We start from the raw sequence: 10,722 nt of genomic DNA on the forward strand, positions 1-10,722 counted from the left end.
TGGGTAAAAAAATGACCCGGTCAGGTTGTTTTCTTGAAATATCTTTGTAATGAAAATTTTTTATCATTTCATATTCCGGGTATTCCTCAAAAAACATATTTTTGATATCATGCCATTCACATTTTAACTTATCTTTTATGAATTTTAAGAAATTTTTGTTTTGTGTTACTACCCCAACCTTCCATAAGTAGGTCAAAAATGACTCAGTCAGGTTGTTTTCTTGAAATAACTTTGTAATGAAAAATCTTTATCATTTCATATTCCAGGTATTCCTCAAAAAACATATTTTTGATATCATGCCATTCACATTTTTAACTTACCTGTATGCAACACACAATGGGTTCTCACATTTTCTATTGTTGTACGGGGTCATTTTCTTTTTCAAAGATGGAAAAAAAGTGAAAAATGAAGATGTTTCTAACATGAAATCATTCTTGTGTGGTCCTAAATATAATACTAAATATCATACAAGTGATTATTCCTAACCAAAATAGCAAAATTGGCATAAAAACGCATTGATTCTAGTATGGGTGATTTTTGACCCACTTATGGAAGAGTGTAGGGTCCAGTCACTCGTGCATCTAAGGGTTAAGTCAGTACTGTGGAACTTCTCAAATGGCAAACGAATCAATGCTAATAGTTATTTAAACCACAATGATAATCACAACCCTGAGCGAGTGTGTGTACTTTTGTGTAAATTCGTGTGCACGCAGGTGGAGAGTGTACTCAAAGCGCCGGAGGTCCTGGACTGGAGTATACCTCTGCTTTTGTGGGATTAGTGGGGATCCAACGCTGTTCAAACCTCACCCCGACCTAGTAGCCAGGCCAAACCAACACACACACGCCACATCAAGCTGCGGGACAATAGACATGGCCGTCTGTTGATCCAACAGGTCTGGGTGCCCGCTAAAGAGGGATTGTGGTTGCCTGGTCTGATGTCCTAACGAAGGGGAGAAGCATCGCCAATGGGAGATGTGAGGCGATTGTATGTGTGTTTTGAAGTAGGACAGGCTGGGGGGGGGTGGTCCATGGGGTCACATTAGGCTATGTATGCGAGTGTATGTTTGGGACGGTGGAATGCGAGGTAGGGAAAAGGGACGGCCCTCTAATACCAGACCTAATCTCCGATGAAGACACCGAGAAGGTAGACATGAAGGCTCGCAGCGCCGTGTATTTGTTAGAGCTATATATCTAAAAATGTATTTAATTTCTTTAAATTTGATCACGAAGGACAAACATTTACAAAATGCACATTAGAAAGAATATTGTCATCCTGGTATGCTAAAACACAGAAACTAAAACATCAAAAAGGTCACTATAAGAGGTGTTATAAAGGGCTCTACTAATAATAAAAAACATATTTAGAAAGTCCTAAACATGTTTTCCATGCTCTATTTATTAATATTTAATCCTACTTTGCAAACCAATTAAACACAATAAACGAGGGGCGACGATTTTTAAATGCAATGAAATCCTATGAGCAGCTACCAGTTTGGAGGGTGTATTAGATATTGCGTGTTATATTATTATTACACTTTTACATTCAGTCAAATAAAGGGGTTTCCAAAGTGCAGTACAGGGGTCATTTGTCGCACATTTGTTGTTGTTTTTTTTTTGTTTTTATTGGCCAGCTGCACGTTCTAACAACATTTAGGTTAACAAAAAAAAATGCAAAATTAGAAACATCAGCGGTAATTTTACAAGAGTAATGTCGGCCGCTCAGTCAGGAGATCGGGAAAACCTGGGTTTGAATCTTCGGGTACTCCAAATTGTCCATAGGTATGAATGTGAGTGTGATGTTAAACAATGCCAAAGTTTCATGTCTGAATGGTAGGTTTCAGAGAGAGCTCTCTGTGACATCACAGTGAGCTGGACTTCCTTATATGGGTGTGCCCAGGTACAAACTGTATGAGCTGAGTGGGACCAATCAAAGAGAAGTGGCCATGAGTGGAATACATTAAAATACAGCTGGAGTAGGTACAGATTCTGAAAGATCTACAAAGCTTTCTGTACGAGTTATTGTGTGTAGCTGCTCTATAGGAGTCCACAACTCAATACAAAGGGACAAAAATGAGCATAATAGGTGGGTGGAATACATTAAAATACAGGAAATACAGCTGGAATAGGTACAGATTCTGAAAGATCTACAAAGCTTTTGTGCGGGTTATTGTGTGTAGCTGCTCTATAGGAGTCCACAACTCAATACAAAGGGACGAAAATGAGCATAATAGGTGGGTGGAATACATAAAAATACAGGAAATACAGCTGGAGTAGGTACAGATTCTGAAAGATCTACAAAGCTTTCTGTGCGGGTTATTGTGTGTAGCTGCTCTATAGGAGTCCACAACTCAATACAAAGGGCCGGAAGTGAGCATAATAGGTGGGTGGAAAACATTAAAATACAGGAAATACAGCTGGAATAGGTACAGATTCTGAAAGATCTAAAAGCTTTCTGTGCGGGTTATTGTGTGTAGCTGCTCTATAGGAGTCCACAACTCAATACAAAGGGCCGAAAATGAGCATAATAGGTGGGTGGAATATATTAAAATACAGGAAATACAACTGGAATAGGTACAGATTCTGAAAGATCTAAAAGCTTTCTGTACGGGTTATTGTGTGTAGCTGCTCTATAGGAGTCCACAACTCAATACAAAGGGACGAAAATGAGCATAATAGGTGGGTGGAATACATAAAAATACAGGAAATACAGCTGGAGTAGGTACAGATTCTGAAAGATCTACAAAGCTTTCTGTGCGGGTTATTGTGTGTAGCTGCTCTATCGGAGTCCCCAACTCAATACGAAGGGCCGAAAATTAGCATAATAGGTGGGTGGAATATATTAAAATTCAGGAAATACAGCTGGAATAGGTACAGATTCTGAAAGATCTACAAAGCTTTCTGTGCAGGTTATTGTGTGTAGCTGCTCTATCGGAGTCCCCAACTCAATACGAAGGGCCGAAAATTAGCATAATAGGTGGGTGGAATATATTAAAATTCAGGAAATACAGCTGGAATAGGTACAGATTCTGAAAGATCTACAAAGCTTTTGTGCGGGTTATTGTGTGTAGCTGCTCTATAGGAGTCCACAACTCAATACAAAGGGACGAAAATGAGCATAATACCCAAACACATACCCAATGTGTGCATATAGTACAGGAAATGAAGAGTATTTGTTGTAGTTTCAGAACTCGGGCTCTTCTGGATGAACGTGGCGAATACAATAACAATAATAACAACCCCCCACCAGTGGAAGGAATGATGTCAACTTCTCCCCTCCGATCTACACACTTACACAACATAAACTGACACCCCCCCCTGGGTTGCCCACATCAGACACTAACGAAACATACCAATCTACCATAGCCGGCCGCTCGCACATACACAAACACGCCGGTTCCTTTGCTCGGCTCTCTTAAAGCCTTCCTCCCACCCCTGATTTCAATAGTCACATTCATAGTCCACAAGGAGCTATTAATAAAACAGCAAAGGCATGCTGAGCCACACACCTGACTGGCCCTGCCAATACAGAAACCGAAACGTATCATAATTCACCGTCTGGAAGGTTTATGACAAGAAATATAACAGTAGTTAGAGCATAGAAAACATGTTTCTAACCTTCTAAATAAACATTATTAGAGCCCTTTAGACATGAAATAACACCCCTATAGGCACCGATATAGTAGAAATAATAACAGGAATTTAAGATTTGCTTTAAATGTGTTCCGATGTGAGGCGAGAAGAGTGGGAGGACAGCGACCAGTGTAAATTTTGGGGGTACCAAACCCTAAAAGAATACCACATGCACACAACGTCTGCAATTCGGATTCCAGCACTGATCATCCATGAGCGGAATCGATCAATACCAATAAGTATAGTATACTTTTTTTTTTACATTAATCGGCATATGCCAATTACATGCCTTTTCAAAGAAATCGGCTGATATTGATTGATGTCTGATAAGTCGGAGCATCACTACTTTGAATGCGTCTTCTGAATGCCTTATATTTGTATTTGATTTGACTTTTTGATTTGACCATTTTTATGCTTGAAAATGCTTAATTTTGACAAACATAGGTAATATTTGTACAAATGTAAACAATCATGAACTAATAATAGTCCATATTCAACCTATAAAACATACGTATTTTAGAAATACATTTAGAATGTAAAAATGCCAAATTGCAATAATAATAATAATAATAATAATAATAATAATAATAATAATAATAATAATAATAATAATAATAATAATAATAATAATAATAATAATAATAATAATAATAATGATTAAAATTAAATTAAAATTTAAATGATTTTGAAATTGATTAATCTTTTTTTTAATCACCATGTCACATTATATCTGATCTATGCCCATTATATACCAAATTTATTTTCAGGATCATAAATATGTATAACTGAAAATCGATAATAAGTTAAGAGATGGCACACATGTCTGAAAATCATTTTTTTTTAATAGCAGAATATTCCAATAAGACTTTAGTTGTGTTATTATGAGCAATAACAAGTAGAAAAGACAAGGACACCACATAATTTAAGTTGATTTCGCGTTTTCTGTTCATCAATTTTTAATACCGATGTTGTAGTATTTCTAATCATATTAAAGTGTCGCAATGTGTATTAAGAGTTACAAAGTGAGCGAGCAGAATATCCACAATTTATTTGTGTATTTGTTTATTTAGACTACACATACACGCATAATAAAGATGTTGTTTATGGTGCCTGTGAATGCATGCAAAAAATGTATCACAATTAATTAACATATATTTTTGACAGCCCTAATTTCGACATACCGTACGTTTGTTTTGCTTTTCGTGTTTTTTGAAAATGTGAAAATTCACATTTACATTTATTGCCCAGAAAACAAGGAATTTCTACACACAACACTACACTCATTGTCATCCGCCCATGCTTTCCCCTTATTGAAATACATGGAATATTTGCAACCTTCCTTTTTTTTCCACAGGATCAAATTCCGCCCTATCGCAAAGCCTGCGCAGCACCTGTAAGTACACTTGCCGCCCCGTCTGCAACCGCAGGCAGCGGCGGGAGGAAGGGGTGCAGAGTTCCCAGGCTCAGCGAAGGTGAATATAATGGGCGGCCTGTTCTCTCTTTGCCTACATCTCCTGCAACATCTCTTTGAAGCGGGCAGCCGTGTCAGCAGCTCCCTGCCCCCCCCCAACCCCCAGCTACCATGCTGCCCTTCATGTGCCCACGGAGAACGATGGCTGGGCGCCGACAGATCCACACAACACCCAGAACGAATAAACAAACACACAAGCAAAATTACTTGTAGACAAATATTTCTAGATATACCATAGAGAGATTACCCATAATTTGCATGTACGTATATATGAAGTCAAACATATATATATATGGACCATTACAGCATCATTCCTTTTACATATAAACTGTCTTGTAAGATTCAAAGTCACAAAATGTTTTGGACTTTGATTGTTTTTGATTCCCAATCCAATAATTTCACAACTATTATTTTAGATTAAACCGGGAAAAAAAACAAACAAACATAGAACTGGAAATGTTTTTAGCAAGTAGCTAAAGGAAGTCGAACAATGCACAACGATGAGCCAATTCAAGAAACAATACAAAAAAAATGAAAAAAATGAAAAAAAATTAAAAATTTAAAAAATTTTTATTTTTTATTTTTTATTTTTTATTTTTTATTTTTAATTTTTAATTTTTAATTTTTAATTTTTAATTTTTAATTTTTAATTTTTAATTTTTAATTTTTAATTTTTAAATTTTTAATTTTAACTTTAACTATATTAGGAAAGCAGGAAGTGAACAAATGTAACAGTTACTGATTGTAAAAGTACCAGATGGAGGGGTAGGATTTAATAAGCTTTGCTTCTTCCTACTCCTTTTGGACATGTGGAACTGGGAACTGATTATGGGATGCACTCAATTGCATGTTCTCCCCACATTCCCACATTCCAAAAACATGCTAGGTTAATTGGCTAACTCCAAATTGTCCATAGGTATGAATGTGAGTGTGAATGGTTGTTTGTCTATATGTGCCCTGTGATTGGCTGGCCAACAGTCCAGGGTGTACCCCGCCTCTCGCCCGAAGACAGCTGGGATAGGCTCCAGAAAATGAATGAATTTTTCAAAAAATTTTCTAAATTAATCGATCTTTTTATTTAATTAATTTAATTAATTTTTGATCACCTTCTGTTTTTAGTTTCCGGCATTGTAATCATCATGGGGAAGAAAATTCTCTTTGGATCTGCTGCATAGCTCCCGGTCATTCAGCAATATCACTCGGGCAACAATCTGGCAACACATACTGTCATCGATTGTGGTGGAAGGCCGCAATTTCCCCTATTTTCCTTAATCTTGAAGTATTCACAGGTATACTTCTAATGTGAATATTACACAATGGGATAGTAGCTGTATTGGAATGGCCGATGAAGCACACATTTTAAAATACAAATGATAATGTTAGTTGTAGCAACCAAGTGTGTATTTACGCTATTGTGTACTACACGGATCAAAATTTCGAATGAACAGTAAAAGAGTGCGATTCCAAGTCAAACACACATTTGCTATTAACATATGAATAGTCGTCCTGTCTTTCATTTTGTGTGTTTCTCTCTCTCTTTCTCTCTCTCTCTCTCTCTCTGATGAGTTAAGGGTCAGTGCAGCCAAGAATGTCGTTTGGCTTTGACTCGGATAAAGAATACTTGCCCGCCATCGAGATCCCACTCTTCTCTTCCAGGCAGCCATGTGCATGCATAAATCAAAAAAAAAGCTCTTAAGAATTCCCTCCCTTATTTGTGACATCAATCTGGACGGGCGGGCACATTATGGAGGATGTGGTTTTTTAACCGGGTCCCGCTAGGCCTGATTGCAGGAGAGAGCGTTTAAACTCTTACAAGATACAACCTTGTACAGTAAAAATGTATTTTCTTTGTGTTCAAATTTGAGGTTGACATTTTATGCGCGGATGACGACTTTGCTAAAACAAATGCTTAATAATGCTTAAAAAAATCATGTATGTGGGTAATGATTCTTTGTTAGCAATTAATTCATTAATTGATCGCTGATTTATGGTTTACTATGATGACCAAATATTGAAAGACACGTCAAATGTAGTATTGTAGTCACTACTACGATACATTGATGAGACATATACGTATCCCGCATTAAGCTGACCATCAACCTAATTTGAGTAAACAAGCTAGCGCTTAGATTGCTACCGTATTGTTAAAGCGATGGCCGTCTTTTGTGTCCCTTTTGGGATCCCGTAGCCTGTGCCGAAGCAGGGCACAATGTGATGTAAACAAAGCTAGTAGTATTGTCAGTCCATGTTAGACTGGCAGTCCTGCATAACGTTCAAGTGATCATCGTGAGCATGGATGATAGGCTGATGTTGATGTTTTTTTAATGCCTTGAAAATTATGTTGCAGACACTACAACATTGCTAAAGATAAGTTATTATGTCTTATTATTGCTTATGTCCACAATATTTATTAATAGTATTGTATCAAGGTTACTATAGGGCTGTTATTTCATGTCTACAGGGCTCTAATAATGATTCTAATGTCGTTAACTGGTTTTCTATTGTGATAAAATTAGGGATGACAAATGGGGGATGATTGTACATACAGTCAGTATTATTAGAGCCTTGTAGGTATAAAATAACACCCCAACAGTCACTTCCAAACTAACAGACAGCCACCACTAGTATAGTTAGCGAGCTAACTACATAGCCTCTCCAATTTACTTTTTGTACACTTAAGAAAGTGTTTCAAACGGAGTGAGGATGACAAACCGAGAAGCCGAAAAATGACCACTTCCACACGGAATGAGAGGAGAACCTTTTAGGGTTAGGGTTAGGGTTAGGGTTAGGGTTAGGGTTAGGGTTAGGGTTAGGGTTAGGGTTAGGGTTAGGGTTAGGGGTTAGGGTTAGGGGTTAGGGTTAAGGTTAGGGTTCACTCTGTCACTGCTAAAGTGAATAATTTAAAGGAAACCCTAAAACCTAATAAAATAGTCCAACCTATCACTGGTCAATTGATTGATTGATTGCATTGAATAAGCTCCAATACTCCATCTGCATTGCGATATATAGTCATCTTGTTTTTATAACGCAACAACACATCTTTGGCATGCACTCGCTGGCAAGTTGACCGATACTTCAAATGATACTAGCGTTTGGTGTATTTTTATGTATGCTACATTTGAGTCGATTTTAAGACCTAAAGTTAAGAGCCAAGCCTTCCTCAAACATACCACAAACCGCAAAGCTATGTGTCCCATGCTGTATTAAACATCTGTCTCTGATTAGTAACGAACATTTGCTCACAGAATCGTTGTACGATAGCTAGCATTCCCCAGTCGTAAAGGTATAATCGTTATTATTATTGTTTTGTCTTTTCTCCTTCCATTGCACCATCAAGCCAAGAGAAACTTCAGCGTTGAAGCATTTTGTCAGAATGCCAAAAGGAAATGATGACATTGTGCTCGGCTGAACACCAACAATATATGTACCTATAAGTGTGCGCATGTGTCTGTTGGCTGTAACACTAAAAGGTTGCCAGCTAAAATCCCATCCAAAGGAGTCCATGCACAGCTATTCCCTGCTTTAAAGTGTAAATAATTCCTTTTTTTCATGGTAACTTCACTAGAAAGTGGAAGAAAAGAGTGCCTCGGCTATGAAACCAGTCTCAGAAAGCAGTTCACTCAACATTTTACAGCAGGAAGATGCTTTGACAAAACACATTGTGATGAAAGTACAATATTTCTTAATGTAACACGTGTATTATATCGTTTAGAGTATGAAAAATGTTTAGGGCTTTTTATGGGTGCGTCCATTATTCCGTCATTTGCCGGGGTCCTTAGAATTTAAAAATATATTAATAAATCTGGCAGCATATGGCATTTATTCATCAAAAAATATGTAATTTTTATGCACATTTGACATATTTCTTGCATAAAGTGAACATGAAAATGGCTAATTGAACTAAAAAAACAATGCAAGGCATTTAGGAGACGCATTCAAAGACATTACAATGCTATGTAGTATTATATGTACACTAGTCACTATGTGTCGATAATGTTTATGTATTGTTCAGGAAAACACACAAGCACCAGACTTGATTATCAGAATCAGAATCAGAATCAGAATCAGAATGATTCTGATTCTGATTCTGATTCTGATGTTTATGTATTGTTCAGGAAAACACACAAGCACCAGACTTGATTATGAGAAAAACGGGCTTTTAATGCAGGTTTGAATTATCTCACAACAGCCATAATAACCCCTAACATGGGTTACTGTTGTAGCCATAAACCCCACCAAGCTAAAACTCAACTCTGAACCCCCAATGTCACTTCCTGTCCCCCCCAATCAGCTCCCCTAACACCAAAATATATTCAACACAAACGAGCATGACTCTTGATTACGTATAATTTTGCTTATTATGTGGTCTATATTGGGTAATATTGATTTGATGTATTTATTTTTTTAATTGTCCATAGGTATGAATGTGAGTGTGAATGGTTGTTTGTGTATATGTGCCCTGTGATTGGCTGGCCACCAGTCCAGGGTGTACCCCGGAGCAGGAAGTTGCTATGAGGTATATGCACATAGATTTAAGAAGACATAGATGTTGGAGGGACACGACTGGGCCAACTGTTTTCATTCAAACAGAACACACAGCCAATCATATTCAAGTGTCAGTTGAGCAACATGAAGTGAATAACAGAAAGCGCAAACCATGGACAACAGCACCCCCAGCTGGTAGAATAGCAAACTGCAAGTTAAAAAATGCATTCTGTTTCGACTGTCAACCAGGTCTTCTAAACCTTGTGTCTCTTATTCGTTATGTCTTGTATAAATATGTATTCACATACTATGTAGGTATAGACAACTTCACCATGAAAGGTTGTCCCGAGTTGCAATTACTAAACATCTAAAATTTGCATATTCATTGTCAAATTACAGCGATTTCGACCATTAACAATGTAACTGACACATTTGTTGTAAGTGATGATATATGGAGAAGGATGATAATATTTAAACGTGATGACATTTAAAAGCGGGTATTCGAATAGGTGGACGAAATTCGCCCCCTATTGGCTGCTAGTTTTGACAACTCTATGAATTTGTTCGCTTTGTTCGCAAAAGAGTCAACGTCATAGTTAACTCACTCACGGAACTATAATCTTCTACGTGAGAAAATAACATGGTGTTTTCAAAATTCTGCTCCAGGTGAGGCTCGAACTCACAACCTCGGCATTGCTCTACAGTGTACTGTCATATAAGTACCGCGCGCTAACCGATTGCGCCACTGGAGCTCGGCTAAATAGGCGAGCAGATTAGTTTATAACCCAAACCCCATACGCATACACGTGGACGTAAACGCTCATTTTTATGCCTGAGCGAAGTCTGTCTTGCTGTGCTTAAAGTTTTTAATGCAAGTCAATGCTACTTATAAATACACATTTTTTAAACCCTCGTATACTCGTATTGTCGATATGATTTGTAACATAAATGGCAACGCACTGTTTTCTTACCAATTACCAATAGTAATAGTAAAGTGCAGTAGCTTAGTTAAAAATGGTACATGCAGCGGACACTCAATGAAACGGCATGATAATGATTGAAGACTGGAAATGGAATCATAACAAATAAATAACAATGACGGCAACGTCATTGTTGGTAACGTCACGAAACATACA

General features: G+C 37.4%; 1 non-coding gene across 1 annotated transcript; it reads right to left on the reverse strand.

The window, feature by feature from the left end:
• Positions 1-10,244: 10,244 nt before the first annotated feature.
• trnai-uau (transfer RNA isoleucine (anticodon UAU)) lies at positions 10,245-10,338 on the reverse strand. Its single transcript has 2 exons — positions 10,301-10,338; positions 10,245-10,280 (listed from the first exon to the last, which is right to left on the reverse strand). It is a non-coding gene; the product is annotated as a tRNA-Ile (tRNA).
• Positions 10,339-10,722: the final 384 nt, after the last annotated feature.

The sequence above is a fragment of the Doryrhamphus excisus genome, chromosome 2 (assembly GCF_030265055.1).
Source record: "Doryrhamphus excisus isolate RoL2022-K1 chromosome 2, RoL_Dexc_1.0, whole genome shotgun sequence".
Lineage (NCBI taxonomy): Eukaryota > Metazoa > Chordata > Actinopteri > Syngnathiformes > Syngnathidae > Doryrhamphus > Doryrhamphus excisus.